General features: G+C 37.6%; 1 protein-coding gene across 2 annotated transcripts in view; it reads left to right on the top strand.

Moving 5' to 3' along the window:
• The first annotated feature begins 1724 nt into the window (after positions 1-1724).
• The window catches only part of LOC127455140 (alpha-(1,6)-fucosyltransferase-like), a 185795-nt gene continuing 168085 nt past the window's right edge, over positions 1725-19434 (top strand). Inside the window, exon 1 of one of the 2 annotated variants that reach the window (XM_051722753.1) lies at positions 1725-1894. The gene's annotated coding sequence lies outside the window, so the exon portion shown is untranslated. Of the gene's footprint in view, positions 1895-8002; positions 8022-19434 lie in introns of those variants that run through there. The other variant, XM_051722756.1, reaches the window with a different exon arrangement.

The raw sequence follows: 19434 nt of genomic DNA, 5'->3' as shown, positions 1-19434 counted from the left end.
ACGAGCGCGTTTCCATTTGGGAATAGCGCGAGGAAAGACAATGTACAGGGCTAAAATGTATATATAAAATGTTGCAAATCCGTGTGACCATTAACAATCCATAAATAAATTATATAAAAATAACCTTTAATAAACACTTAGTTCTCTCCTCTTCTGTAGACATTCTGACAAAACAACATAACACAATGTTTTGTTCAATCTATTAACTTTAGTGTAAACTTGGTGTGTGTGTGTGCCTTTTTTCTTGTAATAAAAAGGCTTTGTCCCTTTATTTTAGATACGACATTCGGTACGATTTGACCCTGGAATTTCCCACATTGTTAGTACTGTTCAATCTCTCGGTTCAAGTTCATAAAACGCAGAAGGGCTTCATGGTGTTATTTCTGAGTCAGACCACTAGGTGGGGCTGATGCAAGAACTATTTCAGTCCTACTTGTTGATACCTTCTCAAATTTGGGTGACCAAAAATGCCTCGCATTGCCATCAGGTCTGACCAAAGAGGTCTGTAATACCAAGTCTGACAGGCTCTGAGACCCCTATTTTATTATTATTATTATTATTTACAGAACTTAAAGGTATATTCTGGGTCCAACACAAGTTAAGCTCAATGGACAGCATTTGTGTCATAATGTTGATTACCACAAACATTTATTTTGACTTGCCCCTCCTTTTCTTACAAAAATAAATAAATAAATAAAAATCCGTAAACGTTAAAATACTCACTGTTTCAAAAGTGTAGCCATAATATATAAACAATATGTGTGTTAACATGATTTTAGTGTGATAAAATAATGTACTAACCTTTTCTGTGTAAAGTTATAGCCAATTTTACAACTTTGTTGCTATGATGATGTAATGTCAACAATCCCTAAAACGACTGTAAAAATTATGATTATAAACAACTTTACAGCTAAAAAAAAATACATGAGTTTTAACAGAAGAATTAATGTAAGTGCTTTTATAAAATTATAAGCTTCACATTTACGCCTATAAACCCTCCAAAGATTGGCCACATCCACTTCCATTGTAAGTGTCTCACTGTAACCTGGATTTTTCTCTTTTTTTAAAGAAAACAAAATTTTTTTTTTTTTTTTTTTTTTGTGGTAATCAATATTATGCCACAAATGCTGTTGACTGAGCTTAACTTGTTTTTAACCCAGAATATTCCTTTAATGTTTCTTTTTTTGCATTTGAGACTCTTGAGACAAGTTCAGCTTTCACTTCGAAAGTAATTAATTAATTTTTGTATTTTAATGAAATGTAATAATAATAATAATAACAACAACAAAATAAAGTTGAATAAAATACAATATTATTGTATACAGAGGAAATTATCACTGATTTTGCGTTTTTGGCATTATAATAGCAGCATCTACATCAACAAACATATATAGCAACAAATATCACAAACACTGAACAGCAGAGTTTCGAGCATATAGAAACTTAATATGTATTAATCTGCAATACACCTGACTGTCTTACATTTGCATAATCTTTGTTTTTATTATTATTCATTTTAATAAATTTAGCTTTAAATTGCATTGCCCGCGGATTCAATAGTACAATTACAACACATAAACAGTCATTGTACCGAGACAATCAGTTGAATTACGCTGGCAAAACCATGAGTAATGAGATCCGAGAAATTGCATTCGGTGCTGAGGAGCGCTTGTATCTCGGTGATTTGACACGCGCATGCGCAGTGCAGCCCGGTGACAGTCGAGCAACCTCCTCGAGAGTCCAGCAGCGATCTTTCAGACAGCAGCAGCCACTCTCACTCAGTCTCACCAGTTCCTGTTTCCGCAACGACTCTCGACACACATAGATACGAAGCATCCCTTTTATTAAAAACATACGCGCTTTGGAGATACACGTACTCTCGCGCCAAATCAAGGTAAGTGTCTCGCCGTTGTTATATGACCGCATAGCGTTGAAGAAAACGACGTTTTTCTTGCCGGTGAGTTTTCTCCATCCCGGCCTGTTGCTAGCTGCCTCGACAAATATAAAATAACGGTCAGATCTGCAGCTCGAGCGCATTGTGTTGTCGCGCCGCGATATTGAAGTGTGTGCTGCTCAGACATTCAGTCTGTAGCCATTACGAACACAGCGCACTGTATAATGTGTTTCTGTACGAAAATGAGATGAAGACGATTGAGTTCCAAAACATAGGAAGCTTACTCTCAACGAATCAACATCACATAATGAAACACCTCTCAAAATTAACCGTAAATAAATGGTTTAGCCTATATCAGGGGTGTTGAAGTGGTGCAGCGTAAATGGCCGAAATGTTGGTCAGGCGTTTAGCAGAAATCACAGCAGCAGCACAGCGTGTCCATGTTTATGTGGGTAGAAGAGGACAAGGTAAGTCAACATCAAGTCGCTGCCTCATTCCTTGGAGAAATGTTTACTTGTAGACCCTTGTAAATAAGGCTGCATGTATAACTGATCAGTCTGCAAAGTGCTGTTTAAGTGTGAAGTAGGCAAGGATGATCCAGACTGAAAGTCTTACCCAAACATTAACAATAATTATGATAATGACTGTTTTTCCCTAGCTCAGTTCTCACCAGTCCTTGCATCATTCACCTCTAACTGTCACAGGTTACTACTAACTTGTGTTGGAAATTTGAGATCTTATTGGCTGTGTCTTAAAACCTAGTAAGCTGCCTATCTAGACAGCAGGCATAGCCATTATTTGTCTCCACAGATGATTTCCACTTAATCTACTCCTATCACACCCATTAGACACATTTCGGGATGGGCACCATTAATTATCATGTTATAACAATTTGCCTTTAATGTTTCATGGCTGCTTTGTGGTTTTAACTTCTCCAGACGTTTTAATCGATGCCTCACTTAAGAGCTTTGTAAAATCAATGTCTTCTGCAGATGTTTGATCATAATGCCCAGTCCTTTGCTTTTCCAAGTTTAACCGATAATGAGCTTGGATAGTCAAGTGTGCTATTGCATCTACTTGGACTCGTGTGCATTCTCTCAAGATTCATACAGCTTTAATAAAGCTCTTTTTTAGTGATGCAGCTTATCCTTGCTTGACTTGGAATTAGTGATATAATTAGTGATTATATTAGTGATATAATTAAATCCACCATGATAACCGATACCTCCAAAGGCTTGATACCTCTAGCACTTTTCCATTGTTTGAGGAAGTACACTGTAAAATATGTTTTGTCAGGTAGCTGGATAAATGTGCTTCTTGTGGTAACATCTAAACTAGGTGGTTTTATTCAAGTCAAAAATTTTGACCTAATCGACCTTGGTACATAAGGTTATGTTAAACAAATGTAATGGGTCAGGTAGTCTCAGCCTCTGATGGCATGCCCACAGTCTGTGTACTAACCGTCTGATGCTTATAGCACACAAAATTGGAAACGCTTTCTCAGTCCAGTCAGACCAAATCTGATTGGCTGACTTCTACAGGATTTCCGAGAGCTTAGTTTGCGCTGGTCCGGGTGGAAGCACGAGTCGTGTTCACAAGGTTCCGTGTTGATACAATGAGAGGTTTTGAGGACTAAATAATCACAGAATTTGCCCAAGTTTGCCAGGTTAGTCACATCAACTCTTTTAAAGATATTCAGCATTTGGTTTGAGGCACGTAGCAGAAAATAAAGTGGTTATCCATGATCAGAGCTGTATATTCTGCTTTGTTTACTTGGTTATGTCTGTGAAATACTCTGTAATGAGGTTCTGTGCTGTACTTACACTCACTACTCATTTTCCACAATTTTCCACAATTTTCCCGTGCATTTTCTGTGCAGTCGCTCGCGGAGACTCGCGCGCCATTAGATAAATTATTTATTTTCCATGCCGTTCTTTTATTATGGTATGAGCCTTCTCCAATAACCCTGCCCCTAAATTCACGTAATGAAAAACCCAGCCGTGACTGGTCGCTTTGCACGTCAGTTAGATGGCTTTTCCTGCCTAAGTGGGCAGTTCTTTGCCAGTGTTAACTGCGATAGACCCCAGACATTTGCTGTTTAAGTCAAAGGTCTGGCTACGTGAGACTATGGGTCAGGTAGAAATAGCTTCTTCAGGAGACTTCTGCATATTTTCACTTTTTACAGTATTTGACACGCCTCTACTATGTACTTAAACATGGTACTTAGAGGCACCCCCTGTAACTTCCCTAAAGGGCAGTTAGCTGTTCATTTAGCCATTGGACTCTTTCAGATAATTATAGAATACAGAACTGCCGCTCACTGGATGTTTTTAGCACCATTCTGAGTAAACTCTAGAGACTGTTGTGTGTGAAAATCCCAGGAGATCAGCAGTTTCAGAAACACTGAAACCGGCCCGTCTGGAACCAACAATCATGCCACAGTCGAAATCACTGAAATCACATATTTTCCCCATTTTGATGGTTGATGTGAACATTAACTGAAGTTCCTGACCCGTATATGCATAATTGTATTCATTGCACTGCTGCCACAAGTTTGGCTTATTAGATAATCGCAAGTAGGTGTGCAGGTTTTCCTAATAAAGTGCTCAGTGAGTGTATCTACATATGCATCAGACTGAGCATCTGATTGGTTTTTAAAGTTATAAACGCCATACTTTAATGATGCTGTGTAATGTTAAAAGTAGTTGAAACTTTAAAAAATCAAGATCCTTGTATTCTGTTGTTCTTAGATGTTAGTTTATGGAGAAAAGTATCCTTTGGACTTATTTGAACGTGTGCTCCGTTAATCCTTTTACACTGAAATGCACAATTAATCAAAGTTGTGATTATTAAACCACAAAATGCTGCAGTCTTAGTCTGCATTCGAGCTGCATTAGCTTTAAAGTGTACCTATTATGGTTTTTAAACGTGCCTAATTTTGTTTTAAAGGTCTCATACAATAGATTTACATGCATCCAAGGTTAAAAAACACTTTAATTTGCTCATCATTTAAATTGCAGCATTACCTTTTTTTCCCAGTGTCAAAAATGACTCCTTCAATGATCCGTTCAAAAGGATTCATTCTAAACTCCTCCTTTCAGAGAGCCTACTCTGCTCTGATTGGTCAGATGTCCCAGTCTGTTGTGATTGGTCTACCGCTTACAGCGCGTGTTGGAAAGGAAATGCCCACTACCATATCCGAGTTTCAGCTCCGTCTGAAAAAAATGTCTGTTTTACCTTACCAATTTGAGCCCGAGTCCGATAGTGATACATCGGAAGATCAACCCGAACCACCATCGCAAGCACGATGAGAACAGGATGTTTCTCTGTGGTAAGTTTATATGTAGTTTGACAATAACGTGAGTTAGATGGTTAGCAGAGGCTAACAGCTAACAGGCTAACAGCCTACACTGTCTGTACATGTAAACAGACCAGAAGTGGGTTTATTTGTTACCAAATTACGTAGGTTAATACAGGAAGTAAATCTGGAATTCTTTTGGGTGTCAATAACTCCATATTTCGTGCACTTTGATTTTTGAAACTTGGCAGACTTTTTCACATTCACAAACAGCTATATAACACACTACATGAAATGTAATATTTGAAAAACCATAATAGGTGCTCTTTAAATGAATGTGTGAAGCAGACACGCTCATACAATGGAAGCTCCACTCACATTGAGAATCATTCATGTTGTATGAGAGATGACAAAGCAGAGCACTAATCCAATGTGAAGCACATGTAGGCTATATATTTATATAATTAAATCACAGCATTTGCACATTAACGATCACACTGGGCCATGTAGCGAACTGTTTATCCTTCAGAAGAAGAAAGTAAAGGCAAACGCACGGAAACGCACGGAAAAGCACGATTAAACATAAAAGCTAGACGCCTAAAATTGAAGAAATATATATAACCAAAATATATTACAACTGTATAGTAATGTAATATTAATTGTAATAATATAAATAATAATACGTAATAATAATAATATAATAATAATAATAATTATTATTATTAATCATTATATCACAAACAAGAGTACTATTGTACTGAATACAATTTAGTTAAAATGCATTGGTGTGTTGAAATGTAATTTTTCTCTGTTTTACTTTTTAAAAGTTTTAAGAATTTGATTAAACACCATTTGGATGATTAAACTTTCTAGAATTTTCTAGTTCTAGAAAATGTATTTAAAAAAGGGAAAAAAATTTTTTTTGTAAAAATAAAAACTAATTTTAGTAGGATCATACTTAAAAACACAATGCATACTTAATTGAGAAACATTTGAAGAAAACATTAATTTCTTTTAATGTATTATTTACGTTGAAATGTAACTTTAAATAAGCTAAAGGAGTGTGTTCAAAAGCACATTACCATAATAGCATATTTTTGCTGTGGTATCGAAATTGGTATCGAGAATCGTGAAATTTCACTGGTATCGGTACCAACTAATGACATTTTGGTATCGTGACAGCACTAAACTGTAAGATTACTAATTGTGAAGTCTATCCCGAATTGACTGCCGAAGTGCACGTAGGTGAAGTGTTCTTTTTATTTGGCTGATGAAGGCTTTAGTTGGCGTTAATTTGTTGAATATGTATTCCATTTTAAGAGAGGTTGTTATCCAAGTATAGAAGATCTCTGGCCTTGCAGTCCAGCTGTATGCTTGTGGCTGCATTGCTTGTGAAGTTTGTGACACTGGCTGCCCCCTACTGATGTGGATTGTAAAAAAAATAAAATAAAAAAAAAACTCACGTGTACTTCAAGCTTGATTTGCTCTGATTGTAAGAAAATACTTACTTTTATTGCATAATTTATGTATGGTCAGATGGCAAGATTAATTGCATAATTTACATAATTTTTTTATATAATTAAATCACACTAAATTAACGCATTAAATCGACATCCCTATTTTTTTTATGACTGAATTAACTACAGTATAGCAGTACTGTATGTTTCCACTTTTTTTGCAGTGTAGGATCAAACATCCTTTGTCCTAATAGACACTGACTTGAAAAAGGAAAAAATAATACATCTGTTCTATATAACATGATGTAAATAGAAGGCTAAAATATCACCTTAAGGCTATAATGCTCATATTAGCATATGCTGGTGAAAGAAATGTGTTTATTTAAAGTTTATTTGTCAGGGTCCATAATGTGTAGCTCAGTGTCTTCCCACACGACTCAAAGCTACCTGTGCACATAAGGGTTTTTCTGAGTTTTCAATTGATATTTAAATTAATGATGTGGATGTGGTGGCTGCACATGTTAGCATGGTCACATTATCATGTAACAGGACATCTTGTCTTGCAGGAAATTCCCTGTGCATGTCTGTCTTGTCACATTTGTCATATTTGAGTAATTAACTAAAAAACCTAATAATGCACACGATAGATAATTGTATCCTGGGGTGAATTATGAAGAAGAATTATTAACCCAGGGAAAGATGGTTCTGGTTTATGCTCATTTTATTAAGATTGATTGGAGAAGTAATAGAGTTCAGGGCTTAGCTACTTTGATACTGTGAAGTGAAGGTCAGGACAGGGGCTGCAATAAACCTCAAAATCACGGATCAGACAGGAATGAAGGGAATCTCATTCCCCTCCCCCGCTCCCCCTGCTCATCTACTCTATTCTGCCAATTTCAGGTGACTACACTTGGCTGAGTTTCCATAACAATGTGGACAGTGGGTGGGGATAAAGAGGTTCAGATCAGTTTTAATGATAGTGTAGTTTGCCTTTCTGAGTAGGAGATGGAAAATCTCTCCCAGTAGGTTTTGATTGGAATGGAAAAGAGGCGTGGGATTGGGTGGCGGGAAATATGTTGTGGCGTATACATGTGCAGGTGTGTGTGTGTGTGTGTGTTTGTGAGAGATGGATGATGAAGCCAATAGCAGCAGTGGGGCGGGATAATCACATGAACTAGATTTCTGGCAGGGATCCTAATGTCAGACCATGTAGCTTTCTACATGATGAACATTTGCACTCTATTATAGTTTTGCAGTGAGAGTGAGCCACAAGGAGGAACAACCCAGCCGTCATCTTTACTATCTCTCTACTTCACAGGACAAGGGAAAGCATGACTTATTTGTCAGAGCCCGATGGAGATTGTAAAAGTCGGTGAGTGTGTGTGCATGCATGCTTGTGCATTTGTGTGTTTTGCTGGTAGATTCTTGGCTGACTGCTTTTATCAGACTTGACAGTGGCCAATGACAGGGAGCTGTTTCATTGGCTATAAATACCACACTGCAATGTGGAGCGTCGCTCTGGCAGCTGCAGGGGAACTGCTCCGCCATTGCCCACACATGAGGAAAGGAATGGTCAGGATTACACCAAGTGCGGACCTTGTTTGACCCCTGCAGAAAAATAACATGTTTTTGCACAAATATATGATTTAAATGATTAAATGGGCATATTTGCCCTGCAAGCCTTGTATTGTGCAGTCATCATAGTCAATGATTGCCTACTGCGGGGTTTCAGTTTTACCAGGGGGAATCTGTTGAACACCACTTTTCTCTCAGAGTTCTCTGTGCCCTTGCGGTGGTAGACACATGAGCAATGCCAAAAACACATCTGCAAAGGTAGTTGGTAGATTCTCACTCTTAATCAGAAGCATGGCTTGACATTAACACCTGCCGAATGCAGGTAAAACACGGCTGTGGTGGGTAACTCTGTCACTCATACAAGCCAATTTCGGTTGGTGATGTTTGCAGGGTTTTTCATGTATTAAAAATTCGATGTCACACAAAAGGAAACAAAATTCATAGTTGCTTCTAGCTACACTAGTTCGATTTTGTGTGTTGTTGCGTTCTAAAACGTGTCAGACCGCAATTCACGACTCTAGTGCGTGTCACAGTCTCAATGTTTCCTCAAGTGGTGATATAGCGGACATTAGTTTGAACTGTCTGCTTCTACAGTGATTTTTCTCTTTCAAGCCAACTATTGTCATGGCGGAGCAACAGTTTGAAGAAAATAATTTCTGAGCAAGTTAGTTTAATTCAATATAGCAACTTAACTGAAAAACACATCCAGTTGAATGACAGACTTTTGAATGTAACTTTATCACTCCCTTGAATACTAAGGTTTGTTACTGCCACAGTACAGGAAGAACTTTGACCCACCCAGTGATGACTATCTGGAAAAGTATTCTTTGGAAGTATAACAGGAAGTCCCTCATTTTCCATTCCTCCCAGGTACTTGAATGGTACTTTTTCAGCAGGCTCTCGCTGTGTGGCTGTCAGAGTTACATAGAGAGTAACTGCCCTGCTTTGTGTTCTTGTTACACCCTATCATTCACCCTGCTTCATTGTGCCAACTAACACTCCTTGCCCTACCCAGCTCTACATCGACACACCCTCTGGCACTCACATAAACATGAAGGAAATGGAGGCGGGGTGTAAAAAAAAAAAAAAAAAAGAGGGAATTAGATTGGGAGAGTGTTAGGCTAAAAATCCAAAAGACTTACGTCAGGAGGATGGAAGCATTTTGAAGCATTCATTCCTGTTGTCTGCATTGCTCAGCAGTGACCCCAGCAATAATCTGCTGTCTCAGCTCAACTGTAGCATACTCAGTGGCATTCTAAATGCCTTGTGGATTGCTAAAAGCTACTCTGGGACAATTAAGAATCTCTCCGGTGCTCACAACGATGCATATAATGTAGGGCTGGGCGATTCATCAAATGTTATTTTCAATTATGATTTTGGCTTCCAACGATTATGAAAACAAGATAATCGAGATACAACGATTATTGTTCCGCATTCTGTTTCGCAATGAAACACCCCAGCATTATATCTTTAAAGCATCCTTTATTAAAGTTAAAATAATAAGGAAGCGTTTTATGAAAATAAACTCAGAAACTGGCATTTCTCTGTGCGGTCAGCGCCGCGTCTTTGAGTTGCGTGAAGTGACCAGGGAAGAGATTTAATCTTCTCCCGGCTAATGCACACTCTGGAGCGGGGATGCTCGTCACTCACATGCGTTCGCTGGAGCTAGATTATAACATGATGGCTCGCGACGTAGTGAATCATAATATATGTGGCCAGTTCACTGTGTGCATCTTATCATGAAGAAAATCGGCGATACGCAGCTCTATTAAGAAGAGAAAGTTTATTTCTCATGAGTTAAAGATGGATCGAAGTGAACATAAAGGTGAGAGAGTGTAGTCTTAGCCCATTATACACTGGAACAAAATAAGTTTTTGATTAATCTTTTTTGGCTTGTTTTTCAAATTAATTTCTAGAACTCCTTTAAAATAACTAACATTTACTTTTGGAGCTATACTGCAGAAGAAAAACATTTTATCAGAGAATATTGAATACAATAAATTCAGGGCTCGTAATTTTATAATTCGCTAGTGATCTAGTAACAGCTGCGCCCTGTTTGATTGACAGGCGGTGTATGTGTATGTGCTGAACATGCGCGTGTGTTCTGAAAATGCTCGCACTAATGTGCGCCTGAATTGTCAAATACATTTTAAAGTTCTGCCAAAATGCCAGTCTTGGTGAGGTCATCACGTAAACAGAGAGAGTGATGACAAAAGAGAAAAAAGCAGATTTGTATTAAAATGTCAGACTTGTAAGTATAAATGTGAGCTAATAGACATGCGGCCATCTAGTGTAGTGTGTCATTATAATAATCAAACAACCATAACAAGAAAACAAGAAAACACTCACTGCTCTTGACTGGGTAACTTTAAAAAGTATTAATGTATTATAATCATACAGTGAAGACCAGTAGTAGTTTTATGTTGCATTTCATTCTGAATGTTTACTTGAATACTTAACTACTGCTGTTAAAAACTTCCAAAGCTGTTAAAAAAGCACTGAATTTTCTTAATTTGTTCTATTATTTTTAATCTATTTCTATTCATTGCTGTTTTTCATTGTTATTTTATTACTGACTGTTTACTAGTCTTGAATAATAACTTAAAGGTGCAATATGTAACTTTTTTCATGTAATGTGTGAGTGGCTTGTAACGCAAATTAAAAAATGAGCCCTTCCCGGACTTCCTAGGTTGCCTATTAAAGCTGATTTTCATGCGAGGGGAGCGGGTCGCTTTTGCTGGGAAAATCCAAAGGATGTGATGTTTTGTATGCTCCCGAGAGCCTTGACTCGGTGCTTCCGCTATTTAACAGTGTCAACAGACAGTCTGCAACACTAGGTAACATTATCTTAGAGATGGAATCCAGCAAACGTCCGGCTCCCAGCACAACACCGACTCCTACACAAACTCAGAGTAAGCCAAAAAAAAAAAAAAAAATTACTGAATCCCATCTGGCTAAGCGGAAACGTGATCGTGGTTGAGAGAAAACTAGAGTGAACATCGGCAGGGCATTTGATTCCTGGACGGACCTTCATTCGGTTTTGGGGATCAAAACCGACCCTAAATTTGCATTCTTCTTATTGGACAGGTAAGCTTACGTAACTGCAAAGCATGTGAAGTATAGTGCCTTAAGGATTGATCTGTGTAATTTTAGCTAACTTGACCTTGCCTGCTAATGCTGATGAATTGCAAGCTACCATGCTTCGTAACTTTCAAATAATTTCAACGATTTTCTCTTTATACTAAAAGTCAGATATGCTGATTCACAGTAACTGACATAATGTTAATCTGTAATTATTCAGCAAGGTAAACTACAATAACACATGAAATGAATGCTAGACAATGTTCAAGATAATGCAAAAAGCTCCATTCATTAGTGTAACGTAACTTGGTTATACAGAAAATATATACAATCTATAATTATAAAACAATAGCGCATCGATATATCAAAATGACTGTTGTGATGGAATCACATCAATACTGAATTGTGTCAACATATTTGTAATGTACAGTCTATTTTATAAACAGCTAATGTAATCATCCACCAAATTTAGCTAACAGCTATTGATAAAGCTGGCTAGCTAGCTAACGCCGACATAGGCTATCGTATAAATGCAGTCAATGTATCATGCAAAGAAAAGTGATTACTTCAAACTACAGTCTCGCATAGTCAGACCTATATCAACACTTTGTTTTAGCCCTGTTCCAGCACTGGAGAGTCAAATATAATATACAGTCTCGAAGTTTCTAGTAAAACAATCATAACTGTGTAATTTTAATTTTATGCTACCTTATCTGTCATCATGATGCCGGTGAATCACGTTCAGTCTCTTTGTTTTGGTCACTATGGAGTGCGCGTGATCATGAGCAACAGGCTGCAGTTCACTTAACGGCCACAGGTGTCATTAATAACAAGGGTTTCTGAAACTTACATACTGCATCTTTAAGAACTTGAAACTATTCTTCCATAATTAACAGATTAGTTAGTGTTATTTTTTTGTGGTTTTGAAGCTGGTATTGAGAATCGTCAAATTTCACGACTGACTACTGAAATTTTGGTATTGCAGCCCTCTACATTGCGAGTAAATCACTCGCACATGCAAGTAAATTTCGCACTATGCGACCAAAAAACGACCGTTATTAGCTACTGGCAAGTAAATATTAACATTTCACTCACCAGTGATAAAGTTGTGTAGTGTCGAAGCACAGAGGCCTTTTACTGAATAAAAAGCAGTTGATTAAGAAGCTGGATTCAGCCTCTTCTTTCCCTGCATGCTGTCATGAGCGCACAGGAAAAAGCACTTGTGTCTCATTCAGTTGAACTCCGAGCATCTCAGGGAACCGCACCGCGGATGTCACAAGAACAGCTCTCTTGAGAGCGTGTGAAGATGAACCACTTCTCAAGCACTCTGATGTGCACGCCGTCTACAGAGGTTTGCACCAAACTCCCGCGAAAATATAAACAAGGTATAAACGTATTAATTTTGTGAACGCAAAGCGCTCCAGTTTCACTTAACGGCCATGTAATGTCAAATGTCAGTGGTCATTGTGTGTTTATTCAAGCAGTGTTAATAACACGCAGTGAGACAGAGGAGATGCCCTGCTCTATTTCTGTGGAGATGATAAAATGCAAAAAACTGAATCTCAAAGTCTTCCTTCACGAGAAATAAGGGCTTGTGAGTTAATCAGAGAGCCTTAAAATAATGTGTGAAAATGAAGAATTTAAGGGAGAAATATTTTACCATTGCATAATATAATATAATATGATATAATAATATAATATAATATAATATAATAGCTATACAGGTTGGCTGGGTTACAAAAGAAGCAAAAGAAAACAAAACATTGAAAAAATCCAATGGATCAAAAGTAAATCGGACAAATAACAGAGATATTTTAGTAATTTAGACATATTTTGATAATTAAAATATAATTTTAATTATTTTAAATTTTATACTTTTATAAAATTATACATTCATATGTTTTTGAAGCCTGAAAAGGAATCATATACCCTTATTTTATTATATGACCCAAGCTAAATTTGTATAAATGACTTAGTGAGTTTATATGGTAATTAATCGTCATATTCATGAAACACCTAAAACAGACAATTAATCATCATAGCTGTAAAACAGGCAATTAATCGTCATAATCACAATTATTTGTTTGACAATTAATTGTCAGCCGAATTTCACAATCATTGTTTTGTTAAAAATGTGTACAAAATTTCAAACAGTGACAACAGCTTGTATCATTATTAAAAATGTGATTTCATGACATCATATAAATTGATAGAATGTGAAATTTGTACATTTTTAAAAAGCTAAAATGTGATTAAAATCATAAAGCAAAATCGAATTTTTTACAATATACTATAATGCGTGAATATATACGAAGAAGCCCCCTCTCTCAGTTTGCTTAATATATTTTTTAGTTACATTATGCTTACATGTCGTCAAAAGTCTGGCGAGTAAAAACAAAAATTCACTAGCCATACGTAACAGTCAAATAATTATCATATGACAATAGCCTCCACCCCTACAGTGCAGTTTACAATTTCAAGTTCAAGGAAATCTACTGTTAAAAAGACAAGTTTATTTTTTTAAAGTTCAATGAATGCATGATGTTTCCAAAGTCAATGAGTAATCATGTTGAATAATCGTGATCTTAATATTGACCAAAATAATCGTGATTATGATTTTTGCCATAATCGAGCAGCCCTAATACAAAGCAACAGAGGTAGGTTCAAACAGGGAGACAAGATGTCTATTGGAATGTTATTAAACAAACCAGATTTGCAGGGATAGGACATCTCATCCGTTAAGTGCCAGCCCTCAAGAGTCATCAGGTTGAGATGGATCAAGCTCGAACATCTCTATGGTTGACGATTGTCAGAGCTGGGCCATATGCCAGCGTGTTGTCATCCCCATTTGTACATGTAGCAGGGTTGGGGGATTTTCATACTAAGAGGATTAAGGGAGATGTGGCTGGATTGGCATGATTGGATTTCACCTTGTGCTGATTGATATCTTCAACACTGTCTCACACATCCAAACTCTCAAAGTGCATGATTGAGCCTATCAGTGGCTGGGAGCATGGTAGGTAATGCACTTCACGTAGTTTTTCACGTAGTCTCAGGCTGCGTTCCACTAGAGCTGTTGTGGTGGCAAGTTTTTACCACCGCGATTGTTATGGGCCAATCACTGCCAGTGAGCGGTGTTGGGCGGGGAAGGTGGTGCGCACAAATTACGTGTTTATTGTGGATGAAACTTTAAAAAGTACATCATTGAACACAAAATAATAATTTTACCCTTTGTAAAATATCACAAAATACCCAATTAAGCAGTTTAGAAGAGTTACTATATTGAGATTTATGAGTGCTATGCCTTAAACGCTGCACTATGCGATACGTCATATGCACAAAGTCAGTGGGCATGGCCATGAGGCTTTTACATTTTTGTGCAAGCATGCACTTTCTAGACAAAAGTGGGTCGGAGAAATCACATGTGAAGCGCTAATGGGCTGGGTCAAGTGCAGTTTAATTCTGAGGTTCTTCTCCTGTTATTGCACGGTCAAGCAACGTTGGTACAAATGAAGACAGCCCATTCATAAAAATTTGGTAGTGTAAATAGTCTATGCAATGCATACCCGGCTCTGTGACGGTATTGTCACCAATGTATGTTTTGTACGTTCTCTATCGGCCTCTGGGACTATTGGCTCTTGTCCTGCTTGCCCGTGTCTGACCTGCTTGAAATATGATTTGATGCGCTCACATTGTTCATTGTTTTATGTATATTTGTTACGTTTTATGTTTAATATTTTATGTTTCATTTCTGAACAGCGTCCTTGAGCTTTGGAAAGGCGCAATGCAAAATAAACATATTATTATTATTATGTATATTGACCTACTAACTCACAAATCATTGCTAGTATTAAAAGTGATTGATAACTCTTTGATATTATCTGCTGGTGGAATCCCCAAATTGCAAATGCAGGAACTGACTTTAGACTTAGAGCCGAGATTAGATGTGATTCTCAAATGTCTTAGCGCAATTACCTATTTCTCAGGAAAATAGAAAATTGCACTTTGCGGCACTTCATTAACATACAGTACACTCACAGATAGCGCAAATACTCCGACCCATGCCCAGTTGCACAAATATTGAACTTAGAATTAGCACTCTTACGAAAACTGGATAAAACGTAGCGCACGTTGCATCATTGTGCATAGTCACGAAAATAGCAGGGCTGGGTATCACTAGCCACCTCACGATACAATACGTATTGCAATACACGTCACGATTCGATATAATCGCAATATATCAAGATATCATGATTTGATTTAGATTTAGATTTCGCTTTTAATTTCAGTTAATTTGGGTATATTTCAGTTATAATGTCCACTTTGCTTACATACAGTATGAAAGAAATTCTCTTTCAGCTAATGCTGTTATTCATTACACAGGGGACCTTCTAACTTGTTAAATTACAGACAATCAGTATACATTTTAAAAATTTTATTTCATCATTAGTTTTTCATCATTTTGGTGACATTTTAGCTTTTTAAATAATATAGTCCATGTATTACATCAATACATATGATGTATTGAAATTGCATATATTATATTGCATATATACAGTATTATGTTTTCATGTTTGTTGTTTACATGCATAATTTGTACTATTTACAAGTATATACTTTGATATGTAGAACAAGTGCTAAAATGGTACTCTTAAGACCTGTGGCAGGGACTTGTGGCTATGGGTGATTAGAAATAAATGTTTCTTTTGTTGTTTTTGATAAATAACTGACTGTTGAAAACAGGAGGATATTAAAAGAGATATTATTAACAACAAATGGTTTGCTTAGGTCTAGTCTTTGGAATCACATTACACAGAAAGTGTCAAAACATTTACTCTCAGCACACAGTGAAACGATCTTGCTGCTGAACTTCTTCGCCACTATACCACACAAACACTGGTGAAAATATTAATAATATTACCAGCCAGTGGCTAATTACAGACATTTTTTGTAGCATATGGGAAGTATTTACGCACGTGTGATTGTAGGGGATTGCCGATAGAAAGAAAGAGCAATCATGGTATTTTAAGAATCGACATTGGATCGTACAAATTAAGATTAAGTAGAAAAGCTATATTTTTGCCCAGCCCTAGAGCCAAACGCGTGAGAGAGGTCCAGCATGTCCGTGAGAGAAACCGTGAATCCTGCTGGATCAGTTTCATTCTCTTTTGTGCCAGATAGAAGTGTCTCTGACTGCACTGAAAATATCACGATATATCATGATACCTGGATCTAAGTATTGATACAGTATTGTGAGATAAAGTCTCACGATATATCAATATTTGATTGTATCGACACAGCCCAAGAAAATAGAACCCCACATAACCACATAACACTTGTAGCTACCTTTAGCTGACTATTTGTTACACAGTCATAGCCTATGTGTTCATTGTAATGTTACCATTTTTGTTTGTAAATTTTACAGATTTTATGTAGATTATATTGCAGTACAGTTATTACACATTAATAATCAGGTAAAGCATTTATCATTTGTTATTACAGTCAAAGAGCTAACAGCCTTTTCAGGCAATAGGTGAAGTCAACATTAATTATTTCTAACAATTCTTTCTAACAGTTCTTAACAGATAAGATTTATATATAAGCCTCTGAGATTACAACTAAACTTTACCTGAATCAGGGATTGCATGAATCTCTAAAGATGTTGTCTTCTCAGGTGCAAAAATCACCAAATAATTCCACAAAATGACATCAGCCTTATTGCAAGAGCAGTGGTGGGCTCCATAGCGGATGAGGTGATCAAGGGTTTAGGCCATTCCATTTCAACACATTGCACGGGTTCCTCCAGTATTAGGCAACACACTGTAGGCAATGACAGAGATCCAAGTCCATGAGACGGAGTGAAGTTAGTTAGAGAAGGGCATACAAATTTGAACTGGAACGAAGCCTCAGATGCCGTCTGATGCATATTGCACAGAAAAATGCTTTAAATAAGGGCCAATCTGAGCTTGTTTAATGAAACTTTCCTAAGTAAACTTACACAGGTGTTTTTATCAGTCCGCCTGGAAACAGTTGTGTTCACAAGGTTCCAGGTTGATACGGCGAGCGTTTTTGAGGATGAGCATCAAATCTTTTTTTGTAATTAAAATTTGTTATTGATTCCAACAGTAAATAAAGAAAAGCAAAACATATAAACATAGAATCAACATTTAAACACCACAATTACCCCTCCCAATCCCCAACCCCACCCTGACCCACAACTAACATTCCTGTGGTCGCACATGAGTATAGACACACAAAAAAAATCAGCCAAACAAACAAATATATATATAAATCACATACATTTATACCTCTCCCTCTCTCACCAGTGCCACTCCCTGAGAGCCCTCCAAATAATTGCCCCATTTCCCAACAAACAAATCTTAGTTACCCCGTCTTCTAAATGACACTTCCTCAAAAGCCGCCACCCTCCCCATCTCCGTGCACCACTCCTGAAATTGGGGCGCCACAGCCGACCTCCAACCCCTTAAAATAATCTACCTGGAAATCATTACACTGGTCAGAACACAATTTTTTATGTGTTTACTCCCCACATCGATGACCGCCCCATTGCCCAAAACACAAGAGTCTGGGGCAAAGCGAAACCCGAGTGCCCAACACGTCACACACAAAACTATAAACCTTCAACCAAAATTCCTGGATCTCAACACACCACCAAAAAACATGAGCCGTGTCTCCATCCTCAGATTGACATCACCAGCAGGTGGGTGTGTCTTTAAGACCAAGCCTATACAATCTAGAGGGGGTCCAATAAAATCTTTGTAAAATCTTGAATTGCATCTCTAGATGTAGACTTGACGTTTTTTAGAATCCTAGCCCACACTCCCTCCTCCAATACTAAGTTTAAATCTTAACAAAACTCTTGATAGAAGTTAAAGCTCCGTTCCCCAGACTCTAAATTAGCAGGGAGTAATACACTGATGCCTCAAGACCTTTTCCAAAGCAGTAATCACCATTCCCAGAGTATCTGCCGCATTAGGGAGGTGTGTACTTCCAAAAATAGTACAGAGCAGGTGGCGCAGCTGTAAATACCTATAAAACTGAGATCTGGGAATCCCAAAATATTGAACCAAATTTTCAAAAGATCTCAACACTCCACTCTCATATGACCAGCAGAAAGGGGGCTTATTAATGCATAATTTTGGGTTCTGCCATATGCTCGAGGCAACATATAAATAAATGTCTGACATGTCTAAACATTCTGGACACTTTTGTCAGTACCGAGTGCAAATGCGAGATAACGGGGTGTAACTTAACTTCTCCGGTTAGTTTGATAGAAAGACTTTGCAATGGCGAAATAGGGGCAAGAACTTCCTGTTCAATACAAAACCAGGGAGGGGCTCTCTCCGAATGCATAACAATAAAACAAAATCTTGGGTAGGCTAGCCCACCTTTGTCAATTGGCCTATGTAACTTATTGAAATGTAATATGGGAAACTTACCATTCCAAATGAAGGATTTCACTATGCTATCAAATTGCTTTAAATAAGAGAGGGGGACATCTACAGGGAGAGACTGTAGCAGGTAGTTAAATTTTGGAATACAATTCATTTTAATAACATTAACCTTCCCAGTCATAGATAAATGAAATGAAGCCCACCTGCCCACATTGCTCGAAAAACTTTTTATTAAGGGGTCAAAATTAACTCTAACTAAATCAGACAAATTTGCAGGGAATAAAATGCTCCACTGAGGAGGTAAAGTTCCTTATTTACATTTGGCCCAACGAGCATATTTCCAGTATATTTTTCCACGTTTGCCCTCTGCTCATTTTGTTTTGCGTACACCGCTCTTACCACTCTTTCTGTGTTATCAAATCACGTGATTTTTAGGGTTGCATCTTGTGACATCACATCCTGTTATTGGTCCGTTTAGATGTCTTTGGTCCATGCTGCATTCATATATCAGTCGAACTGCACCAGAGTTCGTTTGGAAGTGGACCGAGACCCACTATTCAGGGGTTCTTGGTCCGCTTGTTTGGTGCGCACCAAGGTTTGGATGGCAGCATTCACACTTGTTCAGATGAACCGCACTAATAGAGCAATCGCACCAGAGTTTACCATTACATGGGTAATGTAACCATTACATCAGTCCGCAACAGGCTGGTGACC

This window comes from Myxocyprinus asiaticus, chromosome 17 (genome assembly GCF_019703515.2).
Source record: "Myxocyprinus asiaticus isolate MX2 ecotype Aquarium Trade chromosome 17, UBuf_Myxa_2, whole genome shotgun sequence".
NCBI classification, from domain to species: Eukaryota; Metazoa; Chordata; class Actinopteri; order Cypriniformes; family Catostomidae; genus Myxocyprinus; species Myxocyprinus asiaticus.
Note: the sequence above shows the minus strand (reverse complement) of the source record. Positions and strands in the feature narration are given on the sequence as shown.